We start from the raw sequence: 25791 nt of genomic DNA on the forward strand, positions 1-25791 counted from the left end.
GGTAGACGTTACTTAGTATCTGTAGATAAATGAGATTTCAAGTGTAGAGCTTTAAAGGATTTAGAATAAACTCACTCATGGGTTTTTTTTATTTATAAATCACAGCTTTACATGAACTCCAAATCCTATCTCAGAAATAATGTAAATGATGAAAAAGCTGAGAATCAGATGGAAAGAAATGGATTTTTCTAAATTTTCCTTGCAGTCTCATGTCTTCCAGCAAACAGCACCTCTGTCTCTAGAAGTATCTTTTCTTTCACAATGAAAGATGTGTTTCTACACAATTTGCCATAGAACATGAGAATAAGTACTTCATGTGAAATTATCATCTCAGAAAATCTTTCCAACAGGTCTATGGAGTAGGCATTGCCTCCTCTGTTTTACAGATGAGTCCACAAATATTGTTGTTCAAGAAAGAAAGCATAAGTTAAGGATCCTTGAAGGATAAAAATGCCCAAAATACACAGGTAGTTTTTAGAAAATATAATTTATTTAATTATATCAAAATTGAGATTCATTTTGTTGCTGTTTCTTATAGACTTGGAATGCTAATCTATCATAAGAGAGTGATGAATAAAGGTATCAGGATTGGAGCCCAAAGGAAGCACTCAAAAATCTTGACTTTGGGACTGGAAATGAAATGATGAGTTCATTATGCAGTTGTTGATCATTAATTACCTCATCACTCATCAAGCGTATGTCACTTATTATTATTATCTAGCAGGCAGTAGTGTAAGAGATGAAGATAAATACTTCCTAAAACCAACTAGGTCTTCATCTCTATAGAGCATGTATCTAGGAAAATAGCCAATCACCAATGTTTATAAAAGTAGCTATTTTTGACACCAGTATATATTGAAATTGAGATCATTGGATATAGTCTGATGAGAAATATTTTCCAAAAGCAGAACGGCTCAAATATATCTTATAAAAATTAATACCTCTGAACAGAAGCTTGAGTAAATGTAGGGCTCGTTCCAGGTAGTAGGGAAATACTTCAGACAGGAAGAACAAAGGTTACATAGGCAGGGCTATAGGATGCATTTTGGTGTGTTTGGAAAACAGAGGATGAAACTAAAGGACTCATGTGTATATAGTAGCAGCTGTACAAATGCATGCACATGAATATATAAAATCTGTGTGTATTTTCTATTAGTTGACAGCTTTAGCTGGAGGTCAGTACAAGGATCTAACTCATGTGGAAAAGTAAACTCTGTTCTGTAAAATATTACTGTTGTTTTAATGTCAGATCAGTCTGACGATGCAAGGGTGTGTTTTTGTTTTATTCTTAGTCAGCTTTTATTAAGTTCATTTCTGCTACACTCTTTCTCTTCCAATAAATCCTATCACATGTTAATCACCTGAAGTATTGCAAGTCCTGCCTATTTGTATAAACATCAATGTCTACACTGAAAGGAAATCTAAGCATTCCTCGACTTCTCTAGGAGGTAGAAATGCATGGGTATACTATGCTTTCTGAATAATTAAGGAATATCACCAGGGAGCAAAACATATAAACTACCGTGCAGGACAGGAAGTATATGAATCTTTGAAACAAGAAAGATGTAGTTTAGAATAAAAGGATACCAATGTTTCCTGGAACAGGAAAGAGAGGACAAGGGAGGTGTCCTTCTTTGATGCTTTCCCTCCACCGTCCTTTCACCTTTAACACAGTTTGTAATCAATTCTCCAGAAAATAGTGGTTGCTGAATAGGTTCTAAATCATCATCTACAATCATTCATGTGACTGTGCAAGACAGGAGAGTTGAAAGCATAATACAGGTGAACAGGATGATATGATCAATGACCAGGGTGAACTATAGATCAAAATCATCAGTAACGTGAAGAAATAACTGAACAAAGAGAGTAGATAAGTGCTAGAATCCGGCTAACTAAATCTCTAGTGGATGCACTTTTCAGTTTGTTCTACAGTATCCCCACCAAAGAATGATTCTGTTTTGCCATTGCTAGGCACATGCACATTTGTATCTTTTTCATGACCCTTTGAAAGAAATTGACCTACCCTGCCCACGCAGTGCCTTGAGGGTACTAAAACCTGAAGAATAAGAACTCCTGAAGAGAGTATATTGATCAGCTGATTTCTCATGCTTCATCTGCATATAGAAGGGCAGATATATGAGTGTGCACATGCGTGTAGACTTCTGAGAGTGACATCAAAAATCTGCTTTAAAATCAATTGCTCTTTCATTATATTGTTTGGATCAGGCAACTCTATCAAGCTCAGAGCTTGCAGATTCGGCCAGTCTTCTAGCTTTCTCGGGGGATCTTTATTTCTTCTTCCCACAGGTAGAATCCCAGGCTGCTCCCTTGCTTATTCGTGCATTTCAGTGGGTTCTGTGGATCTGGTGTTCTTCACTGCCTGACAAGTGCTCTAATTACCGAGCTTTCTCCCTAGTTCAAACATTGAATTGATGTTTTTCTTTTATTTATGTAGTTTTAAAATATTTTTATCATTTCTTCCATTCTTTTCTTCCTTCCAAACCTTCTATCGGCCCCTCCTGATCGCTTTCAAATTAATGGTCTTTGTTTGATTGTAATTATATGCACGGTTTTAAAAAGATGATGTATGTAAAATGTAAGAATGAAGTTGTTAAGTGATATATGTTTAAAATGTAGAAATTTAAAGAAGTGAAATACATTTGTACATGACAGACAAATAAAAAATATATCTGTCATACTTCTGATGTGAGGCAGAAGAAGGCTTTAGCTTATCATGTCTGAGTCAGTTAGTCTAATGCCCGGAGCTCACTAGAAGTGAGACAGAGAAGGGCGATTTCTCTGTTTGTGTTGCAACTATACCTTGATATCCTTCATACCCTCCTACAGGGAAAGTCTGAGACACAAATTGTGCATATCCATACTTTTTGAGTTTGGAATTAATGTTTAATTTAAAGACATAAGTTCATAAATTAATCAGTAACCTGATTAATTGTTGTTTAGAACTAAAATTTCATGGATTTCGTCAAAGGATATCTGAAACCAATATCAAAGCTAGATATGTCATGGATAAGATGAAGTAAAACCCTGATATGGGTAAATCTAAATTCCTGCAAAGAATAAAATCCATGTCAGCTTCTCCTGTTTGTAGATTTATACAAGACAGACTTACAGCACTGGATAACCAAACAAGAGCTTATACTGTTCCTGATTGCATGGGATGCAGAAATAGTAATAAGCATCAACAATTTTTAACAGTTAACAATTTTCTTCTAAATATAATGATTTTTACATAATGAATTTTGTGCATAAATTTGCAGAGAATCAAAGTGAATATAAAATTCTGCGTTATGGTGCTAATTTCCTATAGAGAAAATCTTATAGAGATTAACATATCATCATAGTAATTTATATTCTACCATTTTTGCATATAGGTAGATATTTAGTTAATTTTCCAAATTAATATATTTGCATTTTGCTATTATAATATAATTATTAACATAACTATTAATATAATTAGTCAGAGTAATCATATATTATAATAGAATTTTTATGAAAATCAACATGTAGGTGTTATAACACAAGCATTGAATATTTACGCCCTTTTCTTTTTAAAACTGAGAACTTCCATGTTCTTCTTCCCTATAACTCACTCTTGGATCATTCAGATCTGAGAGATGGCCTCTCTGAAATCCCTCTGGTCTATCAGTACATATGCCATTCCTAGCAAGAACACAAAACACACTGGGATAGCTCTTTATTTCCTTTAAATACCTATTACAATCTATGTATGTTTAAACCTACACACACACACACACACACACACACACACACACACACACACATATATATATATATGTATGTCTAAAGAAAGAATATTCATTGTATTTCATTTTAATAGTTATTTTCAAGGCTCATTGTCAAAATAGTTACTTGTTTTGACAAGGTTCCAAAGGATTGTATGCTCTGATAGGCAGAGTTGTTCAAGTTCAAATATATGCTCTTTCAGTGAGGTGTATTATAATTGACAGAACTAATCACTGAACTAAGCATTAACACTGACAGTATAAACTCGAATGGGCAGCGAATTCCCAAGCTTGTTAGCTGTTCTCATTTGACTTTGACTCTTCCCCTGGCATTTGTTATCTTGGTATGCTGCGAACATTCCTAGTCAATCTCGTCTTCTTAAAGAAAAAAAATGTTCCTGCAGATTCCTTGAAAATGTGATTTGAAATAAAAGAAATCAGAGAAAGATAATGTTTACACAGACTTTAATAAGAGTGTACAACTGGAACATTAATTTTCATTACAAACTCACTCAGCCAATGAATATTTTGGGAATCTAAGCTGTGGTCTTACATACGAAAGGTGGGATATATATATTTTCAGCTATAAATAAATGGTTAAAATAAACAGACTTTCTGCCAGCCTATATATAAAAATAAATTAAAATGTTATGAAAAATATGAAGACTTATTTTAGGAATGGACATAGTAAATAATAAATCCAATGCTTCATAGACAAACTGGTCTGGGAAAGGGACTTTTAGTCTTCTGAATGGCTTGGGTGAATCACAGCATCAAGTAATATTGAAACAAGCATCTACTTGCCTACACTGAAATCAAATGTCAGGGCCCAGTAAAATTAAAAACAACTTAAAAACAGGGAATTATAGGAGACCCTAAGAATTAAAAGAATGAACATTAGTGTTCTAAATGTTCTAAAGTCACTGGGGGAACAGAGCACTGTAACATCATAACAATACGGGTTAGCTGGAAAAGTGATAGTCAATTTGTGTTCTGAAGCCAGTGAAATTGAAGAGTGAATGTAAGTGGTAAAAAGGTGTATAGATAGCCAAACAGTAGATGGAGCTTGGGGACTCTTATGAAAGAATAGGAGGAATCGATGTGGGCCAGGATGGGATAGGAACTCCACAGGTAGAACAACATCAACTAACCCGGACCCTTGGGGCTCAACAGTCTGAACCACCAACCAAAGAACATATACAGCTGTAACTAGATTCCTATGCACATATATAGAAGATGTGCAGCTTGGTCTTCCCGTGGGTCCTGAACAAAGCAGGGGCTATCCAAAACAGCTGTTGCCTGTACTTGGGATATGTGCTTCAAGCTGGGCTGCCTTGTCTGCCCTCTGTGGTAGAAGTGCCTAGCGTTGCAGAGACTTGAAGTGCCAGGGTGGGGGCATATAAAGGGAGGGCATGTACTCTGAGAAGAAGAGGATGGGAGATGAGGGAAGGATTTTAGCAAATGGCCAGTAGCGGGACAGTGAACAAGATGTAAAGTGAATAATTTAAAATAATACTTAATTTAAAAAAATGTGTGTAGGATGTTGACCATTATCTCGAGGTCCTCATCCTAAGAAGAAAAGACAGAACTTTGGCTTAGCAGAGAATCAAAATTAGCAAAATAAAGTTGATGCATTCTCCATCTGGAAGAATGGGTGCTGAACATATTTCTGAAAATTATGGGTAACCTTAGGTATCTGTGGTCTTTAAAATACCACATGTGGATAAAAGATACTATAGTTTAAGACTGGGTATTTTACATAACATATTAACATAGATTAGTAATAGAACTGTATTACAAATATGCTTTTAAGTCCTATTTGGCTAGGAAAGGTATTAGACCTATTGATTACATTAACTTGTATTTATGTTAAAATGTATAAGTAATATTCAAAGACTAAAAGGGGGGAAGAACAAGGAAGATGATCTAACCAAAGTTGGAAGAACATGTGAATAAAATTTATGGAGACCAACTAGGAACAAAAGGATTTTTCTCAAGAGTTAAGGTATTAAATATAAAAGAGACAAAACATATGTTAATTCTTTCTAATATATTTGTTTTGAGAGAAATATTAGCTTAATGAAGCAAAATGTAAATAATCTCAGAGAATAGAGGTTGTGTTCGTTGTGATGGTAACATACATGTATATATGACATGCATCATATATACATAGGAATGTAATCATAACAAGTTAAAACTATATATGTCTGCTAAGCAAATGTAGCTTTTATACATTATACTTAATATGTAATTTAAATTATTCACTTCATATAATTTACCTTCTGTAGTTATAATAAAATTTCAATGTGTGTAATATTTCCTGGAGAAAAAAAATATATGATGTGTAGTAACCATATGAATGAGGAAAAAAAAACACCAAATGATACTATGGAGAGGAAAGAGAAGATATTTTAAAATGAGAAAGATTTTCTCACTTGAAGTATAGGGCCTTAGGGAGATGACTTAATGGTAAAAACAGTTGCTGCCCAAGCACAGGAACTAGAATTTAGATTCCTGGCATAGGAGGGTACAGTGGCCCTGCTGAGTTTCTAGCACCTTGAAATAGAGCTGGGGATCATCCCTGTACCAAGATGGCTATGCAAACTAAGCACATTAGAGAACTCGATTTAATTCAGAGATCTTAATTCAATTAGTTGAGTGGACAGAAATCAAAGAATTCTCTCTCTCTCTCTCTCTCTCTCTCTCTCTCTCTCACACACAAACACACACACATGTACACACACATATACACACACAAACACATATACACATCTCACAACATTTGCTTAAGAGGAGAAAAATTCCTATATACATATACCATTGCACACAAATACTTACATATAACATATTACAGGAGGAAAAACTGTGTACTCCTACAGTGTAATGTTAGGAGATAATTGAGAATCTATCATTGTCAATTGGCTAGAAAGGTGACAAGGCTATGTGTGATTGAAAGAGCAGGACAATCAAGAAAATTCCTATAGTATATTGTCTGACTAAGGAAACAAGGGAAAATCACAAATACCTTGATAGAAACAGAAAAGATCTTTGAAATCATAATACATTAAAACTGAACTACTCTGTGTAGTCTGTTTATTGAGGAAAAGAGGAGAGTGGATATAAATGGAAGGTTGTACCTATGTGTCAAGACATACATGCTCATGTGTGTGTGCAGCGGTGGAGGCAAGAATTTGATCATTCTTTAAGAAAATAAGACAGTAGCAAAGTAGCCAAGGAGACTGTGAAACTAATGGTGTAACTGTGACAGATGAAGATACTACCAAAGACAAGAGAGGTTAAATCAAGAACATACATGGAAGAGCTAGCCCAACGCAAGAGAAATTAGTTGCTTTGACATTTGAAGAAGGAAATTGAATTTCCAGTAGTGACAGTGACAGTCTGCGTGTGGGACAGGATATTGAAGTATATGCTTCTCAGCTTAAAATTTGTCTGTCTAAAATATAAAAAAACAATGTTCTCCCTTGAGGACAAAACAATATATGCCTTGATGATTTGTCTTTTCTTTATGAAGAGTCTGGACCAAGGAGTTGAAGAGCTATGTTAAGCATTTCTCTTAATGGAAACACTGGTTTCCAGCACAGTGTACATTTTATGACTTTCTGTATATGAGCCATCTTTTCATGGAGTTCCAAACTATCACACTGGTTTCAGAAAGCCATGACAATTCCACCAAGAAGAGAATGTATAGTAGTTACTGGGAAAGGCTTTTTGGAAACAAAGGAAGATTTTAGCTTTCCAAAACTCTGCATATAGAGGTTGAAGTCCCAGTTGAACACAGTTCTTTTCTACAGTTTTGTAAAATGATTAAGCACTGTTAGAACTCCAAACAGCCCTGCCTAGTGACAGACTTCTCTATGTCCATTCAAGGGGATCACACTCTTAGTGACACATGGAGAGCAGTATCCTCCTAAGTTGAGTGGCATGGGCTGAGGCTGGATTTCTGTGATTTATTAAATGCCCTTCTGTGATATTTCTCTGTAACCTCCATGTTCATGTTCTGAATAGAGGTGTCAATCTGACTGGTGTTTTATGAGCACAGGTCATAAGATACTTTCCAAGTTGCTGCAGTCATCCATTAAATGATTTTATTGTATTTCAGATATCTTAGGTAGCTGGCAAAAAAGAGTAAAAGTTTTATCACAAAGATTCCATATCCATACTTAATAACTTTAAACTATTATTCTTACTATACAATGCTTAAGGTATAAACCATGAAGAACATTTGGCTACCTCTTACGTATCAGGTGTTACTCCCGTTAATCCTCACAGCACCCAGTGAGACAGGATAGATGGTTTGGCCTGGAAAACTGAGTCTAAGGCTACCTCTAGATTTAGGTGATCATTTCAATATCAACTGGATTCGTATGATGTTTGAATTGAACAACTGTGGTCTGAGGGGGAATATTTAATCAATTGTCTTGTCTATGGTTTTGATTGGAAAAGAAATGCTGAGTCCGTATTCCCATATCAATTTTATCATAAGTACAGCTCCATGAGTAAATGCACTTAAGGTCCAAATCCATTTTTCACCAATCCAATGTTACTACTATGCTAAAATTACTCTCTAGAGTGAGAATCATAGTTATGGAGCCAATACATCTCATGAATAAAGATGTGCCTCACACTTTCCAAGAACAACAGTATAGAAATTAATGCTTCCCTAACCTCTGAGTATGTGAGGAGACCTAGAGACCTACGCCTTACTGAGGAGCTATTGACATTTGATAGATACTGAGGATAATCACTCTCTATAGCCACTGGTAGGTCTTCCATGTTCTAAATGACCCTAAGTCCTATATGGGTAAATTACATCACCATTTTCCTAAACTAATGTGTTCTCCAATTATATTCTAAATATTTATTGTCATACTCATGGACAAGTGTGACTCACAACCCTCTTCCAAAAAGCTTTTATTTGCAAAAGGTATAGCTTCTTAAAGGTATTCACAACTAGTCAAAATTCAGGAATACATGACCACTGAGGGCTACCTAACCCCAACTGATACATCTACAATACAACCCCTATAACTAAGGCTCAGACAAAAATCACAAGAGACCAGAAAGATTATAAACTCAGAAGTCCAGTACATCTGCACTACGTAGTGTCCCCTCTAGACATAAATGATAATATAAAATCATTCAATATCAATATTAGGTTCTCTATATACAAACAGTAAAATAATGGAGGAAATTTTATATGTTTGTATTCATAACTGAGTATCTACAGTTAGCCAATGTCTTTTAAGAAAGGTAGATTCCGTTTCCTGCAGGGGTTGGCTCATTCATAGACTTATCTGTCTTATTTCCAAGTGGTCAGCCATGGGCACATGTATATACGTGCAATGCTTAATGGATTTAATTAATTGTACAATCCTAATGTGTGTGTATGTGTGTGATTATGTGTTTGTATAAGGATAATAAGTAAGAACTTAATTATTTAGAAAAAACAGGAACATAAAGAAATTGAGGGGAGGAAGGGAAAAGAGTAACATAAATGTATTCATATGGACTGAGGACAGAGTCCCCAATGAGGAAGTAGAGAAAGGAATGAGGTAGCTGAGCGGGTTTGCAACTCCACAGAAAGAACAACAATACCAGCCAACCAGACACCCCAGAGGTCCCGGGACTAAACCACCAACCAAAGAGTACACATGGACAGATCAATTGTTCCAGCTGCATGTGCAGCAGAGAATGGTCTTGTGGGGAATCAATGGGAGGAGAGGCCATTAGTCCTGTGAAGATGCAATGCTCCAATGTAGGGGAATGTCAGGGCAGGGAGGCAGTAGGGAGTGAGTGGGTGGAGAAGCACCCTCATGGAGGTAGGGGGTGAGGGGATGTGATGGGGGGTTTCTGTAGGGGAATCCTGGAAAGGGTACAATGTTTGAAATGTAAATAAAGAAAATATCTGATAAAAGAAAGAAAAAAGAACTGTTCCTGTGTGACATTCTTAAATTTTTTAAGAACAATTAAACCTAATAAAATTAAGAGAATACATAATTGAGGAATAAAAGAGTTGGAAGTACAAGTGAGTATGTAAATTATCATATGTCCTTGTATACAAGTATAAAATCCTCAAAAATATAAAAAACAGAATAATGATTAGCAAAATGTCTTAGATACGTCCTATGAGCAGATAAATGGTGATATTTATTTCTGCCTAAACTTCTAAGAAAGGCAAAGCTTTACCAGTAGAAAAATAGCGATGATTCTCTCTAAACATGGTACAGGTATGTTCTGGTAAAAAAAGCAAAAACAAAACAAAGTATCAAAGCAAAGAATCAAAATCAGTAACAAATAAATTCTTCCAACTGTATTCATTTAACACACTTCAATGTTTCTTTTCTGCTTCCTTACTGTGAGCTTGATTGATCAGTGCATTGATTCACCCAGGATAAAGTATGAAGTAGTTCCCATACCGATATCAAGGAGAAAGCATTGCATTAGAAGAATTCAATGTACAAGACTCATAGTATAAGTCCCCACTGTGTTTTGTGGGAAGTGTGTAGAGACCTAGCTATGTCAGATTTAGACTTCAAGAGGCATGTAAAGGCTACTTTAAAAGTCACAGTTCCTCTAGATGGCATTATTAGAAACTGTAAAAATCTAGCCATGTGTTTGTAGTAGCCTAAACTCTGAATCCTCTATGAATATACGCAAGGGGTAAAATGTTGTCCCTTGCTGTGGCTTGGTCAACATCAGCCCTAGAGATCCAATTCTTTAACATACTTGACAATTTCTTGATAAGCTCATGTTTTTTAGCAGACAGTGTTGCTTCAGGAGTGTGGTTGTATCTGTCACTCATGAAGTGTCTGTCATTGTGAGTGGACATCTCTTCCTTTGGATGTAGTATATATAGAAAAGGATTTCATAACTTTCAATGTAGGCATAATTTTTTCCTTCAGTAAATGGTGCCACAAAAATGTGTAATTATTAAACAGACACTATTTTATGGATTAATAAGTGAATGAATATATAGAGAAGTAAAACCAACACTAGTGTAAAATTTTTCAATCCTACCAATCCATGTATTGGTTTTCCTTTCTAATACATGCAAAAAGGATAAAAAAGCAAGGTCCTGATTTTATAGTAAAAATCTCCTCTATATGCTTACTTTCCACTCCCTATTTCAAAGACAGGATCATTTCCTTACCAACAATTAGGTTGTAGTCCAAAAGACAATGGCCCTCTATAATTCTTGTGCAAGACAGAAATTTGTTTGTCTTACTTTCCCTTGAGAAAGGATAAAAACACTTTTATATTGCTAACATGATCCCCTGGTATTAAATCCTAAATCATAACAACAGCTAGGAGTTTCAAATGACTGTATGTGTGGATGCTATGATAAACACTTGACATAGATTATCTCATTTAATCCTCACAGAAACCAAATGAAGTGTTTACTGTCATTATCTCTATTTGATGAAGAGGATACTGAGGCTCAAAGAGACTTAATAACTCGTCCAAGATCATCTAATGCTGAGTAATCAAGAGTGAGTGCCATGAAGGAGCAAAAACCCGCCTGGACCAGCATAGTTTTGAGAGGATAAACCACAGAGCAGCAGGTGAGCAGATTTCTCAATTCTAATTGAACTGGACTAAACATCAGATGAAGAAAGATACAAGAACTAAGCCATGGGCTTATCTCACTGAGATGATCACTGGCCTGAAAAAAATCAGTGGCCCAATCTGATAATTTAAAGTTGCATTTCTGAGAGGTAAGCTAATGGGTTGACTTAGAATTTATAACTAGCGCCTTAATGTGATAAGAGATTCATGTTCTCATCTTGTGTTCTCAGTGGTGTTGTGTCAGAAATTGCTGGTCTTGAGGTTGTTCAGTCCCACGAACACCTCAGAATGCCTGACTTAAACACTCAGCTCTGTAGACAGCTTCTACAAGCCACTGATACTGAGTTTCCAAATAATTTGGGTCTCTGGTGCATGATAACTGTTTTTCAGGAAAGCAAGTCTGCTGAGTTTCCAATCCCACAAATAACTCAGCCTGTCACTTAAAATAATCGGTGATAGGACTATCCTAGAAGGATTTTGTGGTTTGAAACCCTTAGTCGCATGCTATTTACATTATGAACTTGTTATGAAGCGGTGTGCTCATGTCAGTAGCATCCCAGCAATACGTTGCTTTCCTCTTGTATACGTTTGTTTTTGGTTCATAGTTGACCATTTTCAAAACTTAGGTACCATTCTCTCATCTTCCATCTTCTCTCACTCCTGTGGCACTCTGTGCTCCAGTATGAGGTAAAATTTAACTTGGTTGTGGAAATTATGTCAGTGTGTTGTTGGCCAGAAGATTGATGGGTTAATTTAATTCTCTGGATTGATAATGAGAAGTGGGGACCGGGTAAGTCTAGAGTGACACAAGAGAAATGAATTGAAATGTAGAGTTTTCGACTTCTCTTGTGTATATCAGCGCCTTCGGGGAACGCTGTGCCAGATGGATTGAAATGCTGGTGGTATGGTTTTTATCTTGAACTCTATTTGTAAATAACAATACCATAATATAATAAATTTTTGTCCAAACATCTCAATTTAAATTAACATACTCATAAACTTTATAAATATAAAATGTCTCAAACTAATAGATATCATTTATAATTTAAAAATAGGACTATCTTTGCAAGTCAATAGGTAGCCCTGTGTCACAGATGTGATAATTTTTTTACCCCACTGGACACAATTAGCTACTTATTTAAAGAATAGCAGTTTTTACAAGGCAGCTATGCGCAAAAACAGGACATGATTCTTCTATTGTGAAGATTATTAGATTCTTTGAATTTTGATAAGATAGCATTTTGATTAGTATGTTTATTTATACCATACTGTTTATGTTTGAAATTAGATAAGTATAATATGAAGAAGGTGATTATCATTTGTGTTTTGTCTCACAAAATTTTATGGTTCTTGGGAAGAATGGGCAATCCATCTGAAAAAAAATGTGGTTTATAACTTTCTGATTCTATCTTATACTGCAAATGTTATTAAATATATAGACAGGCACATGTGTATGTGGGGAGACTAGTGCGCATTTGAGAAACATGATATGTTTTACAAAGAACCGACTGTGTTGCCTATATAACCAGAGAGAGCAAGGGAAAGGAGAGTCAGAAGCAGAAGCAGAGGGAGAGGTGGGGCAGGAAGAGGGAGTGAGATAATTTGTGAAAAGCAGAGAAATTCCTTCTTATAGATTTATGTTGCAGGCTATATTTTAACATAAGATCATGGACACTTATTTGCTACTTGGATGCCCTTGTAAAATTACTTCATCTCCTGCATGGTTTCCATTGTTGTCAGAAGGACAACAATAACAGCACTGACCTCATAAGTTTATTATCAAAATCAGTAAAGCTGTGCATATGAAGAATGAAGAATTGTGCCTAGCACAAGGAAAGCACTCAGCAAACATTTTCACAGTTGTCCTTATTTCATAATGCATGAAGTTTCCCATTACTCAGGAAACGTAAGCCAGTCAGAAATGGTATTAACCTTGATTTGGGTTTCAATATTGGTTGATTCTAAAGGAAGCCTTTACAACTCTCTAGTTGTCTCTTAATGGATATCGAGGTTGAATCAGACTATGTATTTAGAGCCCCCTGTGGTGCCTTTTCTGTGTTATTGAAACTGGATTGCAGAGCACTCTCTCCAGTCTTCCTTGATACGACTACAATTTCTGAATACATTTTGATTCTTTAGTGAAGTTCTTAAATCTCAAACAAGCTAGTGCTTGGCAAGAGGAGCAGATATGAGAGGATCATCGAACTGCACATCTGAGACCCGAGCTGGCTTAGTATCTGAAAGCACAATGAGCAGAATTAAGTAAACAATTCCTTTCACTCTCATAAACAACTAACAGAAAAATCCTTACTTTTAAATGGCAGGCAGAAGGTTAACCCACAGTGTGTAAGCATTTTTTCTATTGAAAAAAAAAAAGAAAGAAAGAATACCAGAGCAAGTAAGTAGAAATTTCTTTAGGCTGCGGGAGGTTCAAAAGCCTTAAGCACCTTTATGTAGAAGAACCTATACACATCTCACTGCATTTCAAGGAGGTTCAGATACTGATGGAGTGTTATTTGAAAGCCACCTTTCTATTTTGGCTTCTGCCAACTTGCTCTGGTGTGCTTTTTTCTTGCTGGCCCTTTTCCATTTGACTTTCTTACTGATGCCCCATTCTTTGACTTTCTTTAGATAATGGGAGAATACTGACTGTGCAGATGCCAAGGGTGAAAGGGCTTTTTTTCCTCACTGAGCTGCTTTTTCATTCCAAGGGGGAGTTTGCAATCTTTTGGTAAATACTTAATATACATACATTACTGTCATATAGATGTGAAAATAAAAAAAATTCTGCTTAATAAATGAATCATCTCGGGGTTGGGGATTTAGCTCAGTGGTAGAGCGCTTGCCTAGCGAGCGCAAGGCCCTGGGTTCGGTCCCCAGCTCCGAAAAAAAAAAAAAAAGAAAAAAATAAATGAATCATCTCACTTGTTTCAGAATAAAACCAAAACCAAAATGCTGAGCCAAATTATTAGTTATGCTTTTATGTTTTGAGATGTTTTTTTAGTCCTAATAAAATGTGAAAGTAATAGAGAAACCCCAATGTTTTTCAAGTAAAAAATTAAAAGCATATCCTTTTAAATTAAAGAAATGTAAACTTAATTTAGGTAATATAAAGCCCATTTATATATCACATGGAAGTTAATAAATCTCAAATTAAAACTGGTACATTAAATCAGACCATTGCCAGACTGAACAGACATCCCAAAACCATGGTATGCAGAGGGTGAGTTTATGAATGCTAAAATCCCAGATCCTTTCTGTGTCCAGCATACATCCTTGTAAGCCAAGAAGAGTTAGAACCCTAACATATACTCCCTTTCTTCACGTGTATGACTAAGTAACATGAAGTTTATTACTTTTAGTGTATTCCTAAGTAAAGTAAATGTTGAAAGCTTATTAATTCTTCAGTGGATGATTTAAATACTTCCAATATGTGCTTTGTAATATCCAACGTGGGTAATAACTGAACTCACATTTGTTTTCGGTCCTTCTAGAAGCCATACGCACTTAAGGAAGAGAGTCACTCAAATATATAAGTACATGCTCCATGTTTTTTGTGTAGACCTATGAAAGCACAGAAAAGGGTAAACCCTTGTTAATTTGGAAAAAGACACAGAATAAGACTGTATATTACCAAAGGATAGACTTTGTTAGCTCAATTTTGTATGATAAGTGGATTTTAACAGGAATATAATATATTTTAATATCAATTGTCTACGATAATGGTATTCATAGTTACCCACTACCTTACCCAGTTTAAGAAACAAAATTTATTTACTTACTTTTATTTACTTTTTTATTTACTTTGCTTTCTCCTCTTTTTTTGTCATTAAGATGATTCTCAGTCTTAGGAAGAAACAAAGAAAACATCTTTGCATTTTCATATAGTGCGTGTGATTGACTCCATTCTTAGATCTCAGTCTTATATGTGGTTCACTTATTCAATGGACCACTACGCTTTTTTTTTTTTTGCCAATAGTCTTTTTTTATTACTTTTTTTTATTAACTTTAGTATTTCTTATTTACATTTCGAGTGTTATTCCCTTTCCCGGTTTCCGGGCCAACATCCCCCTAGATCCTCCCCTTCCCCTTCTTTATGGGTGTTCCCCTCCCCATCCTCCCCCCATTGCCGTCCTCCCCCAACAATCACATTCACTGGGGGTTCAGTCTTAGCAGGACCAAGGGCTTCCCCTTCCACTGGTGATCTTACTAGGATATTCATTGCTACCTATGAGGTCAGAGCCCAGGGTAGATCTGTCCTGAGAGACACAGCCAGAATACAGCAAATACAGAGGCGAATACCACTACGCTTTTAAAACTTCATTGAATGCTCTCAAATTAATAATATTAATAAGATTGCTTGCTGTTTGCATTAACTTAGGGAGCAAATATAAGTATTCCTTTTGTTATTTGACCTTGGACAAGTTGATTAAACTGGACTATACTTTATCTCTTTCTTATTTTAAATAGAGGCAGACTAGAACTTTTATTTTAATTTTGATAATATAACATAATTACATAATTTCCCATTTCCCTTTCCTTCTCACAAACTCTCACATATACATTTTATATGGATAACATACACACATACACACGTGATATATACATATATATATATATATCAAAAACAAAATTGAAGCAAAACAAAAACTATAATGAATGTAGATAAGTAAAAACACACTAGAAAATCAGCATTAACTACTCATTTGCATGTCAGAGAGGTACAATGATATTGAGAGAAAAAATATTGAGATCAGCAAATATATCATCAAAATGACCATAAAGAGGAAACAGTAGAGTAAATAAATTTTGTTATGTGCATTGGATAAGGTAGTAGGGAACTATGGATAATATTGTAGAAGAGAAATGAATAGACATCAATATTAAAATATAAAATATTCCTTATCAATCCACTTATCATAATACATATACATGTAGATGTGTGTATACATTGTATATATAACCATTAAAATATATAAATGCAAACTTTTCTTCTTTTATAATATAAAGATGATAACAGCTGTTAAAATTCTGTGTTAGCAATTTGATAAGAAACATTTATTGAATTGAATTCCTTGAACATAGGGCTAAGATAACTTTTAAACCCTGATATGATAACCGACAGTTCTAACTGTGCTAATTTACCATCTTGAATAACCCCGAGAAGAATTAAGCAAAAATTGCAGAGTGAATTGGGGGACTTATGTTACATTCATCATGTGACTCAAGTCTCATTCCTCATTAGTTGTTCACATAACGACTTTACATTAGTTTATGTTATGTTAGTTACTCATGTCAGTTGTTAGTCTATGCTTTCAGTGTAGAATTGTTGTAGTACAAAGGAGACAAAGTGTATGATATTTTATTCTGGAACATTTTATTCTGCTCCTGTGAATCTGTAAGAACATTAGTCAGTATATGTAAAAGAGCATACAGGCATGTGTTCTATCTTGTTTTAATAATTGAGTCACCTAAATAAAAGTGCTGGGTAGACAGAATCCATATTCAAGCTCTTGTTGTGCTTTAAAAATAACATGGGTCCTATTACTTACTGAAGGAGAAGAGAGACTGTGCAGAGCGTACACTTCTCCCACAATGACTGTGTTACACTTTCTGTATTATTTTGACATAGGGTATTGCCTTGAAGGACTTGTATTTATTTTTGAACTCTTGTCAGCACTCCATAATTAACATTGCCCAGAAGAGAAATGCTATTTTTCCTCCTGTATCATCAATATAACTCTCAACAAATAAGAAAGTCCTCTTTGCCATTACATCTTAATGTATGAAGCAGAAGCAGAATAGAGCAGCTGGACGGCTCCACACTGGGTGTGTTAAGAGAACAGGCATTCGGTGTAGTCCATTGTACCATCCACCCACATATTTTTTCTGCTTTAAAAATGGGTCTTGTAATGCCATTTTAATTCTAATAAATTTTCAAGTTTCTAATCTATTTGCTGATCTCAACATTATTTTTCTCAATGTCATTCTATCTCCTTGACATGAAAAGGTAAAGTTAATGCTGATCTTGTATTGTTTTTTCACTTACCTACATTCGCTATGAGTTTGTTGTTGTTGTTGCTGTTGTTGTTGTTTTTAATCATTGTTGCTTTATTTTTTTTGTTTTTGGTGATCTATATTCTGTAAAATAATTCATAGTTTTCTGTCCTGTAATTTTGTTGAAATTTCTAAGAGCAATAGGTAATTAATTACTCTTTTCATGAAACGACAGAAAGTAATAGCTCACTCTTGCTTTACTACATGAGGACCATATAAGCACACCGCTTTAATAGTCAAAAATTTCTATATAATCTACATTTATAGTGTAATCAAACGTTGTATTATAACCTACTGTAAGATAATCTTCTATTATAAGGTGATGCTTATGTAAGAAGTTTTAAGTGCATGCATAGTAGTATATTGAGATGATATAGGCATTTCAAAATCATTTTGATATTTATTAAAACATAGAACAATTCATTTCTCATATAGCCTATAGATTTTACTATTATGTTTCTCCTCCAAACTGAAAACACAGATCAATACGACAGTTTTTACAAAAAAAAATGTTTACAGCAATACTAGTCCCAGTATCCCAGAGCTGAAAATAATTCAAATGTCAACTTATTAATTGATAAACAAAATGTTAAATATTAAAAAAAGGATGGAGTACCGATGCATATTGTAACAGAAATAAACTATTAAACAATGATGCCTTGTGAACGTAGACACAAAATGTCACACAGTTTATTTAAGAACATTATAATAAAATCAAACCAATATTGTATTAAGTGCAAGACATAAGCAAATCCATAGAAAGAAAACGTGAGTTCATGATAGATTTTCTCTACAGAACTAAGCTAACTAAACTCTCAAGATGGCTTCAGTGGGCAGAAGGGGCTTGTCTCTGAGTCTGGATACCTGAGTTCAACTTCAGGGACCCACGTAGTGAAAAGAAAAAACCAGGTCCTGCAAGTAGCCTCTGACTTCCAGATGCATATTGTGATAAAGAGGCATCGCCAGTCCTCCTTACAAACAAATATATAAATAGGATTAAAATAAACAAAACAAAACTAAGAAAACTATAAATAAGCCTGACATAAAAGGGACAGGAACATGGGACGCTGAGGCTGACTTTGTTTAATGAAGTGCCCTCTAAAACAATAGATTAACTACTAACTCAAAAAACTTAATTCAGTTATTGAACGAGGGGAAAGGAAATGATGAAATGTTCAAAAAATCAATTGTTTGTGACCATCATAGAAGTCTGTGATGATGTTAAAAATTGCAAAATTATACTTTCTGAAAAAATGGTATTTTATAGGTAAATTATATTTCAATAAAATTATTATAGAAATATACACATAAATGTTATTTCCATGAATAACAATAGAAAGTGAGGTAAAAGAGTAAATACAGAAGAACATTATGGATAAAATTCATTTTGAACTTTAGATTTTATACACACCTGAACAATATTTATACTATGATATCTTCAGGCTATATTTTAAACAAGTAAACTATAAGCTTTAAGGACATGTAGATGCTCACTCTTCACTGTTCAAAGATTGAATGCTAAATGTTGTTACTAAGAAACAAGAAGTGGTACTTGTGGTCATTGACACATGCTTGGTCCATATTTTGAGACTTTTTAAAGATGAGTCTCCTCAAGGTTGAGGAGGCAAGAGATACTGGAGAAGCTCGTTTTCTCTTCTGGATCACTAATGATATTAGCATCTATGTAAGAGTAGATCCCACAGGTTAGAAGAAGGAAAGGAAGAACAGAAGAAAGAAAAAAAGGAAGGGAGGAAGAAAGAAGGGAGGAAGGAAGGGGGAGAGGAAGGAAGGGAGGAAGGAAGGAAGGAAGGAAGGAAGAAGGGAAGGAGGGAAGGAAGGAAGAAAGAAAGAAAGAAAGAAAGAAAGAAAGAAAGAAAGAAAGAGAAGAGGCAAGCAGAGTATAGTGATGCACAACTATAGTCCCAATACTAGGGCAAGAGAGGGAGCCAGATCTCTGAGTTCCAGGCCAGCCTGGTCTACAGAGTGAGTACCAGGACTGTCAGGGCTATATAAACAAAACCTGTCTCAAAAACAAAGACAAAACAAAACAAATAAACATAAACAAGAAAACCAAAAAACTGGGGGGAAAACATAAAAAAAGGAAAGAAGGAAGGGAAGGGAAAGAGAAAAGGATTGTGGAAAGAGAGAGGGAGAAAAGAGAAAGGGTGGGGGGGGAGTCAAAGGCCAATGTTTATATTTAAAGATGTCCTTTCTGTTTTTCTTCACCAGGGTAAAGTGTTCACACCTTAATTTTTTTCACTGAAAACATATTTCAGTGTTTTACCTACCCATGTTTAGCAGGTAGATCATTCAAAAATTTTAGGTGAACAATTCTGACACCGAACATGAAGAATAGGAAAAGAAGCTTGTCTGAAAGCATCATGTGTCTCCTTCCTAATGAAAGATTTAGTACACTTAAGAACATTTTAATGAGTTCAAATCAGATTCACAGCAGAATGCACAAATGAGAATAACAAACAGGGTCAAAATGTGCTTTCTGCGTTCTTTGTTGCATCTGTTAGATCTTTGGGGAAAGGATTTAATGTAAGTTGATGTGTGATTGTTTCAGTTTTAAGAGAATGTAATTCAGTCTCTGTCCAGATTCATTAAGACTGCTATAGGATCACTGGAGTAATGCAAACAGAAGAGAGATGTGAAGGGTACTGAGTGTGCTCACCGAAGCACATGTTTATCTTGCAGTTCCTCTTAGACCAGGCATAAATCTATTATCTAATGTCTATTACAATTTAATGCTTTGTGTCTCTGAGTAACTTGCCTACTCAAAGACTGCAATCACTTCGGATTTGGAACCCTGATCCATTGGTCATCTGTGACACATCTAGGATGTAGATGTATGGTTACATGACCTGTTGCTATATGATAGATGCTTAGACAAAGTTGAAATGAGTGGACTAACACCTTCTCTGTCTGGTTGCATTTCAACAGCCTTATAGCTATTTACAAAGAAAGAGGCTTGAGTGAGAAAGGGTCTCAAATGAAAACTAATGTCTGTCTCCTTGCATAATTTACATAAAATAAACATTACTTTGACTTTGTTACCAAACCATTTTAAGAATCGATTATTTCACACCCCATAATAAACCTCTTATGAATTTTATGCTATGGGTATGCTATAATAAAATCCAGGAACTGAGATTTATATTTCAATAAAATTTGAATTCTCCATAACCAAATCAAGAGGAAACAATTGGAAATTAAAACAAGAAAGTCAGAAATCCTTCATGAACTTTTATATTATTCTAATACAATTCACAAAGTTTGAAAATATTATCATCTTTACTTATGCAGAAATAATAGAAGGTAGACTTTATTATCATTTCATAGAGGATGAAACTGAAGGTCCAAGGTCTTAATCCTAGCTTTTCATAGGGCAAGACATCAGACTTTGATAAATCTGTTATAAAGCGTACTGTTGAGATCAGATATGCCAAGTGTTGGGGAGGTATCTAGGTTTATTGTGATGGAAAGTGAGTCATTTCTTCCTGAAACTCTTGCTCCAATTCCCAGTCCACTTTTCTTACTCACTTTTTACTTTATTCGTGTTCATTTTCCAGGAGGTTATAGATCACTGCAAATGCTCAATATCAAACAAGAACATATTTAAAATATCTGTGGAAAATGAGACTGTGAATTTCTTGTAGTCAGAGAAATATAACCTTTATCCTGTCTACTTGACCTTCCTGAGAAACACTCCTTGATCTCACATAAGGTCAAGCAAACAGAAGAATAAGGATTAGTTCATTTGACAGTAGTAACTGGATCTTATGGATTTTGTAGGTCTGTTCTGTGTGATAGAAGGACTCCAAAACCCTTCCTATCTTCCAATGTGACAGTTCATGAGAACTTTACACATTCTTGACATAGAGCCACGTCTTATCTCTCAACAATATAAATGAGAAACAGTGAAATGTCTCTTTCTCATCTGTGGTTGGTATTTGCTCTGTTCTTAGCTTAGTTTGCTGAAGATTAGAAGATAAAAGTCTAGTAAGTCTCATGTCTTTATGTTTTCTTACACATTTAGATGTTAGACATTTTCACCACCCTATTGCTGATGATTGATAACATATTTTCTTCTTGAATTCCCATAACCAAATGTCGCTGTGTGTATGGTTTATACAATAGAATAAATAATGTATATTCTCACATTTCAAGAGTTCTGATATTCAAGAGAAAGGTAGAAACATGATTAAGAGGAAAGGGACATAGGGAGATTGATGTGTTCTTTTTCTTTTAGAATACAATTTTTCTATGACTAAAATACCTGAAACTCAAGCATTTCAAGGACACAGTTCTACCCATGATTGTTTAAGAGTGGGAAAGATTCATGCCTTGTAACGCAAAATAAGCACTTGCTCCACTGAAGCAGATGTTAAAAGTCGTAACTTCATTTTAGAGTCAACCCAAGATTCAGTCTCACCTGTATCAGAGAGAGGTGAAGAGGGAAAGGCTGTGTGTTGAGGAAACCTTTCTTCCCAGCTGTGAGCTTGTGTAACCAGAGACTTTCATGCAAGGTTTGGAGAAGAATAATTTAGATAGTCACATTCTGAAGGACTGGAATCAGAAAATATCAAGGGTAAATATTCCCAAGAAAGCTCAAAATCCATCATAGAAATTTCATTTGATTCTAAAAATTGAGAATGATCAGCTCTTCCTAGATGCTGGATACTCCAGGCTTATTAAGGTGTCAGCATTGCCTTTTAGCCTAGATTTTCTCAACTCTCTAAAATGATTCTAATCCTTCATTTCCACAGGGTACCCATCCTCACAGTCCTTTGTTCAGTCTGTGAGTTGCTGGCCAATTGTTCCCTAACTTACTAACAAGGGAATGGCCCCTTTCTTTACATCTTTTTTTTTTTTGACTTTTTCTTTTTTTTGTTTTTTTTTTAAATTTATTTAATACTTAATAATAATTCTTTGATTTCCGGGCAAACATCCCCCTCCCCCCTCCCCTTCCTTATGGGTGTTCCCCTCCCAACCCTCCCCCCATTGCCGCCCTCCCCCCAACAGTCTAGTTCACTGGGGGTTCAGTCTTAGCAGGACCCAGGGCTTCCCCTTCCACTGGTGCTCTTACTAGGATATTCATTGCTACCTATGAGGTCAGAGTCCAGGGTCAGTCCATGTATAGTCTTTAGGTAGTGGCTTAGTCCCTGGAAGCTCTGGTTGCTTGGCATTGTTGTACATATGGGGTCTCGAGCCCCTTCAAGCTCTTCCAGTTCTTTCTCTGATTCCTTCAACGGGGGTCCTATTCTCAGTTCAGTGGTTTGCTGCTGGCATTCGCCTCTGTATTTGCTGTATTCTGGCTGTGTCTCTCAGGAGCGATCTACATCCGGCTCCTGTCGGTCTGCATCTTAAACAGAAGGATTGCTCTCAGGCTGTAGAAAAAGTAGCTGCCAGAAAGGCCTCCAAATTGTGTGGTCAGTAATCCTTCTTTTCTAAAGATTATTCCACGTAAGAAAGCATTGTTCCACTGTCTAGTTCCTGAATTCGGACAGCAGGCCTTCGTTCTCCCTATTGTTTATCTCCCACTTCGTTCCAGCTGGCACTGTCTGCAAGAACAATTTCATTTCTATTTCTGACTGTCGTTAAAATGGCTGGTAAACTGTCTTCATAATCTCTTCTGGAAAGGAATTATGGGTAACAGGGTCACACCTTTGATGTTCAATCCAGAGAGTGGATTTGGTGTTTGGTTTTGTTTTGTCCACTTTTTTCCCCTATGTGCTATGGCAGAGCGTTTTCCAAATTCTCAGAGAATTTTTTGTTGTTGCGATTGTTTTGCTTGACAATTCCTTTGATGTCTTTCACACCCAACACATTTTGCTAAAAGTGCTGATTAAAAAAAATGCTGAGGGTGCTGTCAACACTACTATTTTATTTGTTCAAAATGAAGATATACAATTGTACAAATGTATGTCTTGCAATGTCCTTCTGCAATGTACTAGATAATAATTAATCATATTCCTATGACTTGGTCATAACTTGACTTTCTTGTTAGTCTGTAATAGCGCAATACTCATTCTTCTCTTCGATGTCACAGATATGTCTCTCTTGGTTCTGAAAGAAAATCCAGTGTACACCAACTGGCCTCAAATTATATAGCACAGGCTGACATTGAATTTCTAAACTTCCTGCCTCTGTCTCCTAAATACTAGATTTGCAGTACTAGATCCAGATTATGCAGTGTTAGATAAAGAACTCAACTTCACACATTCTAAGCCAGTGCTCCATCAGATGAACTCAATACACAGCCTGCGATACACATTCTGTGGTGTTATTTTCCCCAACATTGTGCTGACAATGATAGGTGCATTTTGAAAGGTGACTGCTCTCCTCTTCCCTTTAGTAAGATAACTTAATGTCTTAGTTAGGCCTTCTATTGCTGTGGTCATTCATCGTGACAAAACACTTGATCTTATATTTTCAGTTAAAATTTTATCTTGAGAAAAGTCAGGGCAGGAACGTAAATAAGGCAGGAACCTAGAGGCAAAAACTTAGGCAGAAGCCAAAACAGAGTTCTCTATAGATTACTCAGTATGCTCTCTTAGATGTTGAGGACCAACAGCCCTGGGGTGGCACTGTTCACAATGAACTTGGCTCTCCCCCATCTTAATCAAGAAAATGTCCTACAGGTTTGGCCATAGGCCAAGCTGGTGGGGCACTTTCTCAACTGAAGTTCTTTCCCAAGTAATTCTGACTTGTGTCAAGGTGACATATTATTAGCCAGCACACCTACTAAATAAACAGTCAAGAATTTTATTTTATGTCTATATTTCCACAGTGCATGGAAGATAATCTGTGCTTAAATAATCTTCACTTCAAAATGCTTCCAGCTTCGCCTCATTGCTCACCTCCAAGAGTACTCCACAGTAGAAGATATTTGTTTATTATTTCATAGAAGCAAAAGTTTGGTAGTTTCCTTAAGATACCCATGCAAAGCACTTCAGACTTTGTACCTTGAGCAGAGCCTAGTGTTCACAGAGCTCTATGGGCTCTAGTTTCAAGGAACATAAAGTGTGACGTTTCTGTAAGGCTTTTCTTCTTGGCTTAGAGGTGACTGTCTCTTTGCTGTCATTACACACCCTTCCCTCTGATGAGAACAGAGATGATGCATAGATGAGAGAACAGAGGGATTACTAGATAAGATGCAGAAGTAGGTGTATATTTCTAGCAGTCTGATGACTTTTCCTCATCCAGTAGGTGTGCTCTTCCCTGCTGAGCAGTTTGAAGTCTCAGCATTCTATCCACCTCCAGTTTTGTGGTTAGATTTGAGGTCTGGTGGTTCTTCCCCTTCCACTCTCCCATGTCTATTGGTGTTGTCTAATACCAAATGATCATCTTTGAAAACATACATAGAAGTAGCATTTTACAAGCTGACCAGATTATATTTGGGAATATAAATGTATGTGCAAATTCATATGTTCTTGTAGTAACAATTAGAAAAAATAAAAGAAGCCATGAATTTAAAAGAGAACAAAAATGGGCATAAGGGAAGGTTTGGAGAGAGGAAGGGAAGGGGTAGATGCTGTAATTAAATCTCAAATTTAAAATAAGGATTGACTAAAAGAATTTTGACAAGCATACATAAATCTTGTAGGAGTAAAGCCCTACTCTTTTAACTAGTTTGACCTTAGTGCCCCTTGCAAGGATCTTGGCTTCAAATGTAGTCACAGAGAGTACAGCAGGTTGTGACATCAACATGTGAATATACAGGGGGTTCACTATTTAGCTGATATTGTATAAAATTTTGATGATTGCCTAAGTGCACTTATTTTCTACCCCTTGTATTGTAACAGTCTTCAAGATTAGGAGAGAGGAAATTTTACAATGAATAGTTTCTAAATCCTACTGCACAAGAACTTCAGGCAAAGCCATGATTCTTTGACTTTTATAAAACTCCCTCTGTTGTTATAAATTTTCATGTAGGATTGAAGACTATAAGTTTAAGTGTACAGTGACTCAACCATGATACATAAAATATTTTAATCATTATAGAAGAAAAAGAAGATTTAGTACAGGTAAGAATACACACACACACACATATACATATATATGTATATATATATAATACTTTACCTCAATCTCTATATTTTAGCAGCATAAAACACTATTTATAATACATGAATGTAGGAATAAAATAATAGATAAAGTTCTGGATTCTGAAAGTCAGGATATTAATTCTGATTAAGTTAGTAACATTCCTAAAAACACCAGAAGTCACATTAATGATGCTTTGGAAGTGAGTAAAACTTCATACAGTCACTCGGTAGTTTTCTAACAGTTAAAGAAGTTGGATTGGAATGCCGAGTTGTTTCTCTCTATGATACTAAGAGAATCTGTGGACAAAGTGATTCGCAGTCCTTTTCTT

General features: G+C 35.6%; 1 protein-coding gene across 6 annotated transcripts in view; it reads left to right on the top strand.

Moving 5' to 3' along the window:
• Lrrc4c (leucine rich repeat containing 4C) overlaps nt 1-25791 on the top strand; it is a 1368573-nt gene that overhangs the window by 259216 nt on the left and 1083566 nt on the right. For all 6 annotated transcript variants that reach the window (XM_087651931.1, XM_087651929.1, XM_087651928.1 and 3 more), the window contains 1 exon segment: nt 11167-11347. The gene's annotated coding sequence lies outside the window, so the exon portion shown is untranslated.

Source organism: Rattus norvegicus, chromosome 3 (genome assembly GCF_021556685.1).
Source record: "Rattus norvegicus strain SHRSP/BbbUtx chromosome 3, alternate assembly SHRSP_T2T, whole genome shotgun sequence".
Lineage (NCBI taxonomy): Eukaryota > Metazoa > Chordata > Mammalia > Rodentia > Muridae > Rattus > Rattus norvegicus.